At 38.4% G+C, this 15,396-nt stretch overlaps 1 long non-coding RNA gene across 1 annotated transcript; it reads right to left on the minus strand.

Annotated features, from left to right (window-relative positions):
- Positions 1-8,112: 8,112 nt before the first annotated feature.
- On the minus strand, positions 8,113-15,060 carry LOC122241138. The gene is made up of 4 exons (XR_006221123.1): positions 14,886-15,060; positions 10,475-10,696; positions 8,763-8,871; positions 8,113-8,451 (listed from the first exon to the last, which is right to left on the minus strand). It is a non-coding gene; the product is annotated as an uncharacterized LOC122241138 (long non-coding RNA).
- Positions 15,061-15,396: the final 336 nt, after the last annotated feature.

Consider the following 15,396-nt stretch of genomic DNA (forward strand, 5'->3'; position numbering starts at 1 on the left):
GTGTCACTTGCAGGATTATCCTGTTAGGAAATTAGTCCCTTCTCTATGCTTATGTATGCAGTTTCCCATTTCAAATCTTTCCCTTCTCCCATAGCTCCAGGCACAGGGGGAAAAAAAATTCTAGTTTCTACTACTCAACCAGAAACACCTTTATTTTTGAATTATTTAAATGTTCAATCTTTCCTGCCTCCCTGTGTGTGGGTTTCATTCTAACAAATGCACTATAGAAAGATCTAGATGTATATTTTATTTGATTTTCTTTTGAATACATCTGGATTTTTAAAAAAATCAGTAAGAAAAGGCACAAACCACGAGGAAGGCATTCAGGGTAGATTAATTGCTTATCAAGTTTTCATTCTCTCCTCAAACTATATTGAACCACTTGTTTTACATGAATTCCAAAGGCTGGCACTAGCTTTTACTTCAGGAAATAAACGACACACGGTATTATATTTTAAGGACCATTAAAACCTTGAAATTGCACAGTGACTTAAAAAACAACAAGTTATTTAGCCTGGATAGCTTCGTAATGGTTATACAATGGGGAAATTCATTGTTAAATGACCCTCCCACTCTAACTTCACATATAATACTTGGCAGGAAGAGGAAGGAGAAAGGCCACTAGCATCCGGGTACACAGGGTATAATGTAAAGGGTGCAGGAACATTATGGGTCTGCGTACTAAGTAGATCGGTGGGAATGCCCCAAAGTCTTCCTCGGAATCTGGTGCTTGTTGACCCATGGTTGGTGATCAGAAACTATTTTTGCCCAGATTAATGAGGCTAGGTCATTGCTGTTGTTTGTCATAAATCCAAAGCTCTATATTCTGTTACAGAATGTGTTCTTATCTATATGTTAATATGTTTGAGATAAACAGCAGGAAGTAGCTATAATATTGTTAATGAAACTATTCTAATATATGATTTTGGAATTATAGTAAGTGCCATTTGAATCCGACGCTTCTATTGTCTAATTTATCACTTTTCTAACCTTTTATTTTACACCTTCATCCAGAACATCTATGAAAGCAGTGAAACCCAGCTACCATATTAAAGGCTGAATATGCCGCGTTCTAAAATAACAAGAATGATAACATTCGAGCAAAATCACAAACCACCACCAACAATAAACAAAACCAACCCCCCCCCCCCATTTTTATGATGAAAACCAAACTGCATTTGGGTCTATAAAGAAGCAATAATTGCTTAACTAACCAAAGTGATACAGTTCATTATTTTCTATTGCACGTTTATGTAGTTTTACCCCCTGAAGCACATACAATTCTGTTTTTTTTTAAATATGATTTACATATGGCACTTGAGGAGAGATGTTTTAGAAAACCATAAAGTTTTCTTCCTTGTAAAAGCAATGTCCTTTCCTGTTAATGCCAAGGATGCTTTTCCCCAAGCTCAAGACAGTGTAGCCACTAATGAGGAAAACATGGCGAGTACCTCAGTTGAATGTTTTCCTTTGTTTATCTACAGGGAGTTCATTCTGCCATGGGAAGAGTCCCTTAGTATCAATGAGTCTGAGAGTGCTCAAATACTGCCAAAAGGGAAGTTGCAAAGCTTTGTGTACCTGCGGTTTAAATTGATCCAAAGCGATGGAAAAGGAACGCTATCATCCCAGAGAACATCCTTCACATCGTTTCCATTGTCTCCATTTATAAAATACCTTCCTATCTGTGTCGGTCCCGTTTGCAGTTCTAAAGTCACTGGTTGGCAATATTAGGAGATGTGCTCCTAACTGACAAACTCTGTTACTGGCACTTGCCACTTATTAAAGGGATATGATGATTTGGGGCCTGTTTGGGGTTTCCAGAGTGGTTTCAGAGACTGGCAATCAGTCCTTGAAAAACATTCTATGCCCAATAATAATGAGCACCTTCAGACGGATTTTTTTAAAAGGTGGCATTAATTCAGAATATAAATTAAGAGAATACGTTTGATGGTGAAAAAGTACAAACCTACCCACACATTTTGGTTTCATGTATAAAATATAAATAGCAAATGAACTCTCTCTTGTGTCCTCAGAGAGAGCTGCAGCTTTTTTTTTCCTTCTGAAGGGTGTTCAAAATATGCTATTTTAAACATAATAATCCATAAATAAAATACAGAGCTTGCCAAAATAATTTTTTAGCCATATATATAGGGCCTTTAGACACTGTTCTGAACCCTGATTTTCTCCTGAGATACAATTTAAGAGCTTAAAAATGTCTTTAAAAGACTTCCTATGAAATATGCAGGGTTTTTTTTTAATTTGTGTTTCTATATGGCCAAATTGCTCTGTTGTGATAAATACTGTATGTAAAATTACCAGATTTCCTGGCATTCCATTTTTACAGGGGATACTGCATCATTAAGCATTGAAAGAATATAATATAACTATTGAAACTGCTTAACATATTTTGTAACCATAAATTATTATCCAAAAATATTTTTCAAGTAGATAAAAAGAGTTGTCAATTCTGCATAGTGAATGCCTCATAAGGGGCTCGTTTGTGGTTGAAAACTGAATAAAAGCAGTAAATTAAGACCAGACTTAACCATAGAGAAGCTGTAATCCATTGCAGATTTCCTTGGTGAATGAAGTATTGTTATGTGGATTTATCCTCCCTGCTTGTACAGTTAACCAGTCACATCTGGGGCCATAGTGCTGTCTGTGCTCACAGACAACTTGGGTTCACTAACCCCAAGGAGGGAAGCCCACTCTGGTTTGCCTCGCATTGATGGGTGCAAAAGAAACTTCACAATCATTTCACACGGGAGCCGCCTGTGAACAGGCGGATAGGATATTGAACTGCACCATTGTTAAGGATGAGAGGGGTATCACAAAATGAGCAGGCACTTGAGAAACAGCAAGTGACTCCGGCGTCCAGGTTTCTAACGGAAGGGTGTTAGCAGAGGGGGCCGGGACAAAGCCAAGTGAAAAGGTGGGTGTGAAAAAAAAGACGGTGCGTCTGGGCTTTCTGAATGCAGTCAGAGCTGAGAACTGATGGCAATATGGTATACATTAAAGAAGCATCACTCATCATAAATATTCAATTTCAAGAATTTAAATAGTTTACAGACATAGAAGCCCTTGATGATTATTTTATCCAGCATTGTTGATTTTCCTCTGTTGTCTGTTGGCAGCCACCATAATTAATGAATAAGATCCTGGAAGCCCTGACAATGAGTCGGTTTAGTCTTCGGTCTGTGTATTTTTCTTTGTGATTACATGCCAATAACATAACTGATTTGCCTTCTCGTAAATTAAACTGGGGGGACCAAATAAGTCCTATTTCTGCTATTATTTTTTTTCAGAGCCCAATGTTTCCAAAGGACATTAACTTTGATTTCTCTGATGAAGGCTTGTGGCTGTGCCCCTCATGCTTTACGAAATACTACCAAGTCAGAGCCGAAAAGAAAACCGTAAGTGAATGTTATTTCAAGAACAGTTCTTTTTCATTATTTAGGAAAAATTTTCTCATACTTCTCTGTAATTCATCCCAATATGCTCACTTTGTAGGCAATGTGGGGAAAGAGGAGGGAGAGAGAATACACTTGTGAAAATGCCTTTTTATTCCATGGAGGGCTGATATTTAAAAATCGTAAGACTCCAACATCTTTTTAAAACAGTATTTTTATAAATAAGGTCAGCTTTGCAAGAAAAAAAGAGCTTATTTGTGAACATAAGTTACCACCTGTGCCTTACTATTCAGGTAAAATATAGGTAAATAAAGTATGGATATACTAGCTTGTTCGAGGATTCGAATCCTTCAGATAAAAAAACTTTTTCTCAGATTTTTTTTTCAGTATTGGAATATTGCTTTTCTTTTTAAGAGGGGAATATGTTTAGATTAATGAAACTGTGATCAGATTCAGTAGTTTTACAAAAGGATAAATAGGTGATTTGCTCAAGGAAAGACCATTGGGACTTAACGTGACATGGAACTCCTTGCATTAGTAAAGAGATCCCAGAAAACATCAACTCTTCCGAATATGTGATCTCTATTTAAGTAAAGAAAACCACAACTTGATTACACCCATTACATCTTTACAAAAGTGCCTGTTTCTGAGGATAGCATAGTCTTAAAATCCCTAACACTGCAGGATATCTATATCTATATCTATATCTATATCTATATCTATATCTATATCTGTATCATCATCTATACCATCCATAATACTTCTGAAGTTGCAAAGCTTTTCCTTCTAGTTAGTGAAAGGGGGGACTATGCTAGTTGTCTGTAAGTTTAGTTCAAATTGCCTGCAAAAATTGTATAAGTGCCTGAACCTAAAGACAATGTTTTAATCAAATACAACCACTTAAATCGCTCATCCCCTTCCCCCATACCCACACCCCTCCGAAGCTGAACAGAGAAAGCGTCAGTAGAAACTGTTATCAGCAGCCAATTACTCTTTGGTGCTTTGGAGTTATCTTTTCCAAAATGGTTGCAGACTGATCAAAATAACGATTTATTGTTATACTTTTCCATGGCTTCTGTGTACTGCAACAATTTAATAAAGTAATAGGATTTCTCCTTGAAAGAAAAGGTGCTCATTAGCGTTTGTAATCCCATGTTGTGTGGCACGGTAAGTGTTGTGAAAAGGTTATGGATCTACTCACCGTAGCGTCAAAAGTGTAAAGGTGATAGGCGAGATTCTCTTTGTTGCAAGTGCTGAGAAATAATCATTTAAAGGTCAGTTGCACTCAAAAAAAAAAAGAGAACATTTGTTTAATAAGTAACTCATTTTGGGATATGCTGCACTTTTAAAGGTTACAGAGTAGACCAATTTGCCAGTGATGTCAGCAAGAAGTACTATTAAAGTCATTGGTCCTATTAAAACAATCCTTCGTAAAATTCAGATTGCATGCCTTCTCACAGAGCCCAGCACAATCAAAAAAGTGCCTAAGCTATTTATCATGTGGTCTCAAGGAAACATTGCCTTCTGCACTTTACCTTAAGTACTCATCTCCTCTTAAAAGTAACAAAGAAGTATTAAGTGGGAAAATATGTTAGTACACACACACACACACACACACACACACACACCCCATTCCACACCTGACTCATTCTATTTTGCTTCATTCTTTCAGTTTTATTAATTTCTAAGAACATGCCTATATGCCATGGATTATAAGATTTCTCATTGTGTCCTATACCAATAACTGTCTTGCTAGAAATTCTTACACAAATGAAAAACTATTTCTATCCTTTCCTATTCTAAGAGCAACCTCCCTCCCCTCCCCTTCCTCAGAAAAGACAAAGAGAATGGGGTTTGGCAATGAAATGGAATATTAATCTCATAAGCAGACAAAAGAGAAGTAACAATAATTATAATATGGGTAAAATTTGTTTAATACCAGAGGTTTTTTTTTTTCAACAGCTGAACAAAGGTAGTGGTTTATTTAATATAGCTTTTGTACTATTAAAATCTTTGCCTTCAGGGAACTGATGCACAAGAAATAAAAGTTATTTTGTTGTTTTTATAGTTAGCATTTTCGAAGCAGTGTTTTAAACTGGCAATACTTTTCTCTAGATCAGCTCTTGCCCTGAGATGAGTATATGAATAAAAAAAACTTCAAGAAAAATCTCTGCAGAAAGCAATCCCTTTGAACACTTGATTGCTTTAGAATTACATTTACTTTTTTTACTCTTTACATAGGTTGCAAAGCTCCCTAGTTGTGACATTTTGTTGGTGGTAAACAATGAGCTCTTAGATTTTTATAAGAAGTTGGTTTTTAACATATGCTAAATAAGAAATTTAATCACAGTTTAAAACAATATATTTTCATGCAAACTTCTAAGGTTTGTTATTCAGACTAAAGGAAACTAGAAAGCTTATAACGCTTGCCCTATTGTAGAGTAAGAACTGTCTTTATGTACATAAGACATTGGCAATTAGAAGAAAATACGACACTCTTATTTCCAGCAACTTAGCTAAGAATCAAGTTATTCTCTTCATTTGCCTTGCTTTTCATTTGAAAGAGAGCAAAATCTATTTCCTGGGCAATTTTGCAGAGCAAAGATATTAATACTTTGGGGTTTAATTGTATCCTGTGTTTAAATACACTGTGGGTGAAACCCCAGACCTCTGCTTAATTGCTGTGAGAAAATAGCCTGATTTCTCTGAGATTAGGCACACGCTTATGTATACTTTGACCCAAGAGTGCCTCCTTCAGAATTAATCTTCTAAGGTAGAGGGATTTGCTTTTATATGTGCAGCAGGCCCATTCGTGACAAACGGGGCCTAATAAACTAACTTCACCCCCCAGACCCTGCTTTTGCTGTCAACGTTTTTCTTCATCTATTCATTTCACACATCTCTTGTCCGGTGGTTTATTAGCAAAACCCTGAACTGGGCGGGAGGAATCATTTTAGTGGTGTTTTTTAATTAGAGCTCTTTCAAATTTAAATCAAATACTTCAGAACTAAAATTGTAAAAACAAAAACAAAAACCTTTCATTTTTACCAATAAAACATAAAAGGTTTTAAAATAACTCCATTTAGGTAAATACCATAGCCCTGTGAAAAGGCAAACAATTCATATTTACTTAAAATTTTGTTCTGCAGCTGTATTTTGTTGGATTCGTCTAATGCATGAAAGCACTTTTTCTTTCCCATCAGCAACATCAGAATTGTTTTTGCAAGATGTAGCAGAATGTTCTGGTTTTTAAATATTTATATTAATCAAAGTTAGGGCTGTTTATATTTTTTGGCAATAGGGCTTTTCTTTAAAAGTGATGCACTTCCATTTAACTAAACAAAAGTGTTGAAACAGCCTGTCATATAAACTTCAACATAGTACAGTTGGTAATAGAAATTTTGAAGACAGGAAGAAAGGGGTGCTAGTTTCTAGGCTTCAGGTTAAACATGGATTAATAAAATGTGCAACACTGGTAATTTCCAAGATTTTCCTGAGGAAATGTCATTCACTGCCACTTATAAACTATAGAGTCACCTGGTTGAAAGGTTTGCATTCAAGTTTTTGCTCTGCTTTCTTGGGGCATTGGTCAGTCAAACCTAAAAACTGGCTAAAAAAATGACAAACCACTAAAGCTTGGGGCTTACTAAATCATTCAATTCCTTAAAAAGCCTCCTTTATATTTTATATATTTCTAAACTCTTTTAGTAACGAACATTACTTCACATTACTTACCTGAAATCTTCTCTATTTGTGAGCAGAAATAGCTCAAATTGAAGCACTTTTTAGGTCAAATCCCCAACTATTGTTATTGCTATAAGGTTTGATTGGCTAATACAGAACCGTATGGTCTATCTAGACTCTTGTAAAGAAACAGAGTCTTTATTGAAGACATTTAAACAGCAAGCCAACCTTGATGAAACTCATTCATAATTATATATAACTCTCTTATAGTTTGGATGATCCCAAATATTCTGGAAGCTTAATAAGACAGCTTTTAGTTGATGGGGATTTTGTTGTTGTTTGTTATTTTCATTTAGTAGTTCAAATTATATTAATTCACTTCTGTGGAAAGGAATCCTAAACAGGAAGAATGGGACCAGAGCACACACTTAGTTCCTAACATAAAAGTTATAAATGCTTTTGTTTTCAGGGAATGGTAAGCACCTACCAAACAAACAGGAAGTATTATTATGCATTGCAGGCAGAGAGGCTAAAGGTCTCCTGTTCGAACTTTTGGCCTTTCCAGAATCTTGATCCTGCATTATTGTGTTTAACTTGTAAGTCTTGACCAGTAGCTGACTCTGAGAAAACATTTCCTGACATCATTTTCACAGGTGATATGGGATTACTATGCTTGCCGTTTCATTTTGAGTTGAGAATGGAAAGTCCAAGAGTGGCTTCTGGTTAATACTTCATACATGGTCTTTTAATTACCAGCTCAGGCTAACTCACTCACTTGACCTCTAGCACGCCAACTTCATTTTCAAACATTGGTTAAAATAATCAGTACACACACACACACACACACACACACACACACTCACTCACAAACATACAAAGACATTTAAAGGGGCAAAAGATGTGCCATAATGGAACAAAAGAGAAGCAGTCTCTTTAATCACCTCATTCGTAATATAAAAGTGGTGAGAGAAGAGCAAAAAAGGTCAGGGTGTAATAAATATAAATTTAAATCTCTAAACCAATTTACTTTTTTTATTGTCTCAGCTAAAGCCAATAAAAGTAAACATGTATTCCACTTTGTCACACTATTATGGATTATTATTAATATCTTGTTTCCAATTTTATGCAATTTTGGTATAATCCAAATCTGTGCATTATCTTGGGCAGGGGGTTTTGCTTGAGGTAATTGACATTACATAGTCCAAAGCACAGAAAGAAGAAAACATATCTATGATCTTTACTCATTTCCAAACAGAGGGGGATAATCAGACCACTTCTTCTATTGTGTGCCCTCCCTCTTCACTCAGTTTCTTTTGAAGTCAGAGGCAGCTGGAGCAGCTGAGGCTGAGAAATGTGGCTGGAGGAAAAGAATGAATATTATCGGGTCAGATTCTTATAACCAGGTTTTATGCCACATTAACCATCGAGTTTCCCATAAAGCAGAGCCTTTTATTATCAATTTTACCTTCTGGTTTATTCCGAGATCACTAATGCAATTTCTAATAGTATACTGGGGATTTTCTTAAGTATACTTATTTGAACTTCCTAGGGCTGGATCCACAAGCCAGCCCCTCACAAACATAAATAAATGTTTTTAGAAAAATCTGAAAACTTAGAACACACCATTTCCTTCTTATATGGAAATCTAGATGAATCAGAAACACTCACCCAACAAACTGGCCTCCAGAGTGACTACAATGTAGAGAAGTTATGAAGGGGGTAAGGGGTTACACTGGTAAAGCAGTTTTCCCTCAGCTTTCCTTTGCTTGTTACCACCCTGAAGGAGAGATCAAACATAGGATTGCATTTATGTCACTGAGCTAAATTTCAGGCTTGCTATCGCTACTTGAAAGCTTATTTCTTAGCCCCTGTTTTGCTGCAAATCACAGGGAATATGAACTGATGTGAATTCATAGCAGGTAAATTTACATAAACTCATGTGATACTGGACTAAAGGTCGGTCTGTCATTTGGCTTAAGTGAACAGACAGTTGTCCAAAGACTCTCTTCAGTGTTTAAGTCTCCAACAAGAGGAAAATGATTGAAGGCAAGAACTAGAATAGAACTGACCAGCCTGTCAGACTGAGGAGCTATCTAAGAACATGCCAAGTTCTTCATCAATTTATAGATAGATAGATAGATAGATAGATAGATAGATAAATAGATAGACAGACATATATACATATCTAGAGAGAGAGAGAGAGAGAGAGAACTATGATAGGCAATGTGATCACTATTACTGATACAAAAACAAATTATATGGTCCTTTTTAATTTATGTTTGGGGGAGAAGACATGTTAATAAACAATCACAAAAAATAAGACAAACATCATAGCACAGGTGAGTACTTAATGACATAAGAGCACAAAGAAAAGAGTTCTTAACTCTTCCTGAAGTTTGGAAAAAAGTTCAGAAGTTGGTCAATAACAGCTTCACAGAAAAGTTGATAAACAATCTGTGTCAAAAAAGAAGCAGGTACTCACAAGCAAAAGAGGTGAGAAGAGCCATCCCAGGCAGAAGGCATAGCATGGATTCAAACCAGAGCATGCCTAATTCAGGGAATAAAAAGTTGTTCGGTCTGACTGCAGCACATGGTGTATAGGCTGTAGAGTGGGGGAAGAGTCTACTGGAATTCAGCTCAAAATTGCAGCCCAATAAACAAAACTTTATGCCATGCTAAAGGGTTGAGACTTTATCCAGGAAACAGTGGAGAGTCATCAAAATGTTTAATCAGGGGAGTAACATGATCAGAATTGTATCTGAAAAGATAGTCGACATCAGTACTGAAGTCTTGGAAAGTAACAAGAATAGAATAATGGTCATCAGTTATAGTAAAGTTGAGCATTCAAAATGAGTAAGAGCCTCTGCTATGGTAATAAATTAAGGAGAGATCTTAGGAGGTGGCAACCTCAATCTATACAACTTTCCAAGTGCATCCTATCAAATTTGGGTCACAATGATATGGGTGAATAAAATATTTTTCCAGTATACTTAATAGTAGAAGATAGTATCCTAAGTCAGAATTCCTAGAAATAGGGCTTGAGATTGAAATTTTTCTGAAAATGATTTATTAGGGGAGTGCTTCCAGAAGAGGAACAGGAGAATAGTATAAAAGCACTTAGCCAAGAAAGATGTGGTCTCTGCTGAAAACTAGCTCGGTCTGGTCCCTTGGAGGACTCTGGAACATAAGTTGTACCACAAGGTTAATGCCTCTCATTCCCAGGAAGGGTAACTCTCGGCTGAGTTGGAAATGTTCCACTGAGGGCAAAGCTTCGTCAAGAGTACAGCCATGAGCTGTTAGCAGCCAAACACAGCCACTAGTGGATGGGAGAGACACCAACAACCGCCCTGCACTCCATCCCTCAGGCTGCCCAGACCCACTTGTTTCTTATATCAAGTTTGCTGCTTCCAGGCACAGCTGCTTCAAGATTCTGGTTGGCCACATTTTCTGGGCTGATGCAGAAAAGAAGAGGTAGCAGAGGCTTCGCTTCCCCTACTGCAGTTTGTTCCAAGGCTATGACGTAATCATCATCGTCCTCCTCCATCCCCTTTCTCGATACTCCTCCTTATGGGCTGGTGCTTCTGCAGGTCTACATAGATTGCCTTTAAAGGTAAACCAAGTCATCAGCTCTAGGTATCTGAGCTCCAGCTTACTGTGCTCTGATCAGGTTGTTGTTGCTGTACTTGCCTACTACAGTTAAACAAAGTATGGGAACACCAAAATACATCCCAACAGATCACCTGAGTGACAAACACATTGCTGCTTGCCTCTGATATGCGGCCTCACTGATGCCTCCTCATCATAATCAGGTCAGTTTCTCTGCCAATATAGTAACATTTTTTGTGGTGCCAGCTAGTCTACTGGCACAAAGAGCCCAAAGTAATATGGCAATAGCTTTATGTTTACTGAGACTCTTGCTCTATCCCCTGGTGGGAGTTTCCCTCCACTGGGACCTAAGACCTAAGAACAAAGTTGCAGAGATGGCTCACTGGAAGTGATAGTGAGTGGGTTCATTTTATATATACCCTTTGATTCCTGGACTCATATAGTACATACATATCGGGGATAGAGCACTGTATAATATCTACTGGTTTGAAGTGTATACAAAACCTAGGGCACCTGTGTGGCTCAGTCCATTGAGTATCTGACTCTTGATTTCAGCTCAGTTCATGATCCCAGTGTTGTGGGATCGAGACCCTCATTGGGCTCTGTGGTGAGCATGGAGCCTGCTTGGGATTCTCTTGCTCGCTCTCTCTCTCTCTCTCTCTCTCTGTCCTACTCTCGCTAGCTCATACTCTCTCTCTCTCTCTCTCTCTCAAATAAAAAAAAAGTAAAGTGTATACAAAACCCTGAAAGATGGTACTCATCCTCAAAGGAGATCATCTCTATGTTGGTCCCTTAGTGTACCAGAGTAGAATAGGGCCAATGAACCTTAGGCTCATGTGTCCACTGCCATACTCCCTTTGCCATAACGTGAGTCCCTTGGTCCAATTAACATGATGTTATACATATAGTGCACACACATGATGTTATGCAGAATGTCCAGATAGTTCCAGTCCCTGAAGACTATATATTTTTACTAAGCTGGAGAATTAAAAAACACTAAGATGACCCAAGACTGCTGTTGCTCATCCATATGAATGCAACTTCTGATCCTCCCTCCTGATGGGTATTGAAAATAACATATTTGCCAGAACAATACCCACATACCTTATATCCAGTTGATTTACCCTAGTGCATATATCACATACCACAGGGCAGCTGCAATTGAAACTACAACTTGGTTAACTTGGCAGTATTCCACTGTTATCTGCCATGATCCATCTAGTTTGTGTATCATCTAGACTGTTGAATAACATGGAGGAAGCATGGGGATCCTCATCCCTGCATTCTTTAAATCTGTGAGAATGGCACTAATCTGTGCAATTTTCCTTAGGATGTAATCATTGATTTTGATTTACTAACTTGGCAAGGAAGTTAGTTTCAAGGACTTCCACATGGCTTTTGCTAATGCAATAGCCGACTGAGAAAACAATGGTACAATTCTACCACCTTCTAATAGATCCATTCAATGATACATCCAAGGACTAGGTAAATGACCACTGGTGAGCATGTAGATCCAATAGACCCACCATGAAATGAACCTGGGTCAGGACTCTATTTATTTCCCAAAATTTATATATCCCCACTTTAACAGGGATCCATTAGGTGCTCATACCTGTATCTATCTGATAGTCCCAGACAGATCTGGATATCCCTTTTCCCCTAGTGTACAGTGTCCTGAGTAAATAGCTCTTGCCCTTTGGGGGAAGGACTAGGGAGTCATACTTCCCATAATGTTGCAGTTCCTTTCACATGGGACCCAGACTTTCCTTCAGTCAGTGGGTTCTAGGTCTGAGAATTGGCTCAGGTCTGAAGACAGAGCAAGAGATTAAGATTTTCATTCAGTGGCCTGATCTTCAGCCTTTTGCTCATCTATTTTTTTTAACTCTCTTGATTATATATACAAATAATACCCTGATTGTCTGCTCATCTCTCTTTCATAAGGTAACCATTTGCACAGGTACTTTGGAACATCCTCCACCCTCACCCAGAGGACAGCCATTCCAGCCTTGCTTCCCTTTGTGGTGATTGCACCCACTTTGCTTCTGATAGTCAGTGTTGCCCTGTAATCTGGAACCTACCATCCCCATTGCTATTCAACGGACTCCAGTCCTATAACATCATCTCCAACTATCCCTGGTCTAAAAAGAACTATATTTTTCTAGTGTTGGAATCCCCTTCATCAGCAGATTCTTCACCATGTTAATAAACAGACTGTTCTGCAAGCCCTCCTGAGGAACATAGTCAAATATGGATTTTTCAGTCTTACTTAATGGACCCATTTTTCATCTCTATTTCTTATCTGTTTTTTCCTTCCTCCACTATCTATTACTACTACAGTGCTGGGATCTCTAATTTGTTTCATGTGAACCATCACTTTTTCCAAAAAACCATGAGCTATCCCAGTCTTATATTAGACATATCATCCAGGACCTTGCTATGGTGTTAAATTCTGTGTCACAACACAGTAACCCCATATCTGTGAACAGTTCATACGCTTATATTCTGCCCATGTTGATCCAGCTCCTTCTGAGTCCCCTCCTAGGCATACATGTCAGCCAATGCCTGGCACTTCCTTGGTATATAGCTCCTCTCCTCCCTTAGTAGGTCATTACTTTCCTAGTCGAGAGATGTTGACATGCAACCCTGCGATGGAAAGTACAGACAGATCCTGAAGATTGCTTGGTAAGGAGCCTGCCTCATCTGAGACTTCATTATAGCCTTCAACACAGAGGATCTCTTTTCCAACAAGACAGAAAGATCTTACTAGCCACTGAGACAGACCAAAAGTGTTCAGAAGAACATATAGATTTAGGGTTTTCAATGACCGAAATACCCTTATCTCAAACTTCAAGATGATACTCCTTTTCTTTCAGGGCTCTGACTTTGGCCTAAAAGACTTGTCTCTTTAAATGCTTCTACTGAATCTTTCTGATTCCCACAGTTTGCTTTAAAGTCTGAATAACAGATCTGAGCCCATATGGCAGATAGACTCTTAGATGCCTCCCAATGAGCCCTGTCTCCTGGAATTTATGCCATTGTATAATCTACTCTCTTGAGTATACCCTGGCCTTCAGATTTGCTTTTAGCCAACAGAATATGGCAAAGGTGATGGGATGTCACTTCCTTGATTAGGCTACATAAGATTGTCACTTTCTTCTTGCTAGCAAAATCCCTCTCTTGATGGCTTTGATGAATTAATAGGACATATTAGAGAGGCCCATGTGCAAGGAACTAAGGATGGCCTTCAGCCAACAGCTCACAAGGAAATGAATCTTGTCAATAATCACAGGAGCTTGCCAGTAGATGTTTTCCCAGTCAAGCCTTCAGGTGAGACTGTGCCCCAAATAACACATTGATCGTGTTATTTAGCCTTCTAAAAGACCCTATAGCAGAGGACCCAGTAAGCCATCCCTCAACTCCTGACCCATAGAAACAGGGAAATAATCAGGGTGTGTTGTTTTAAGCTGTTAAATTTGTGCTAATTTGTTACACAGTAGTAATAACAAATAGCATGTCTTTTTCTCTCTTCAGTGCATGAATGGTACTCACAGTCACCCAAATGCACAGTCCTTACAGTTTCAATTTCTTTATACCTCACAAAACAAAGACCTTAAACTAACTACAGCTTTCCCTTCTACCTCTATCTCAATCCAACTTACCACCATGGATGAAAATTTTAGCCTGGAGTTAGCAAGATTTTTCTAAAAAGGAACTGCTGATAAATATTTTAGGTTTTACAGGCCCCATAGTGTCTGTCTCAAAACTCAGCTCTATCGGGCGCCTGGGTGGCTCAGTCGGTTGAGCCTCCGACTTCAGCTCAGGTCACTATCTCACGGTCCGTGAGTTCGAGCCCCGCGTCGGGCTCTGGGCTGATGGCTCAGAGCCTGGAGCCTGCTTCCGATTCTGTGTCTCCCTCTCTCTCTGCCCCTCCCCCGTTCATGCTCTGTCTCTCTCTGTCTCAAAAATAAATAAACGTTAAAAAAAAAAAAACAAAAAAACAAAAAACTCAGCTCTATCTGACAATACATATACTAATGATACAATACAATACTAATGAATGTGTTCCAATAAAACTTTATTTACAAAAAGCAGTGAGCTGTGTTTAGCCCAAAGATTATAGTTTGCTGACCTCTGATCTTAATCACACTACTACAGAATGTCAGGGACTGACAATACTGTACCTACCACCAGCGACACAGAGGACTCACTGCCATCTTCCTCCAGGATTCCGTCTTAGACTCTGCCTCCTGGGACTGTTCTAATACAATCCATCTTGGCTTCAGTTCTCTAAAAGCAAAATTGAAGAAAAAGATTCTTATAAAAGGGATTTATTGAGGTAGTGCTCTTAGGAGAAGTCAACGGGAGGAGAAAAAGGAGGGCAAGGGAAAAAGCCAAGTAAGGATGTGTGCTCAGCTGAAAACTGTGAGAACCTCGTCCTCTGGAGCACCAGAGTTCAATCCATCCTTCAATCCACCTTTTATACTCCACATATATCAGTTAATCATTGGCTGCTGGCTGCCCCCATGGGGGTACATTCCAAGCAAGGCAGCTTCCTTCTCAGAAGATAAAGGCAGCTGTGAGCCTTCAGTAACCACCCCTTACAACAGCTGGAGAATGGGTATTTCTCTATTCCTCCTGTGGGGCAACTTTTACCCCAGTTAAACTCTTCTTAATAGCTGTGAAACATTTTCATTAA

Source organism: Panthera tigris, chromosome C1 (assembly GCF_018350195.1).
Source record: "Panthera tigris isolate Pti1 chromosome C1, P.tigris_Pti1_mat1.1, whole genome shotgun sequence".
Lineage (NCBI taxonomy): Eukaryota > Metazoa > Chordata > Mammalia > Carnivora > Felidae > Panthera > Panthera tigris.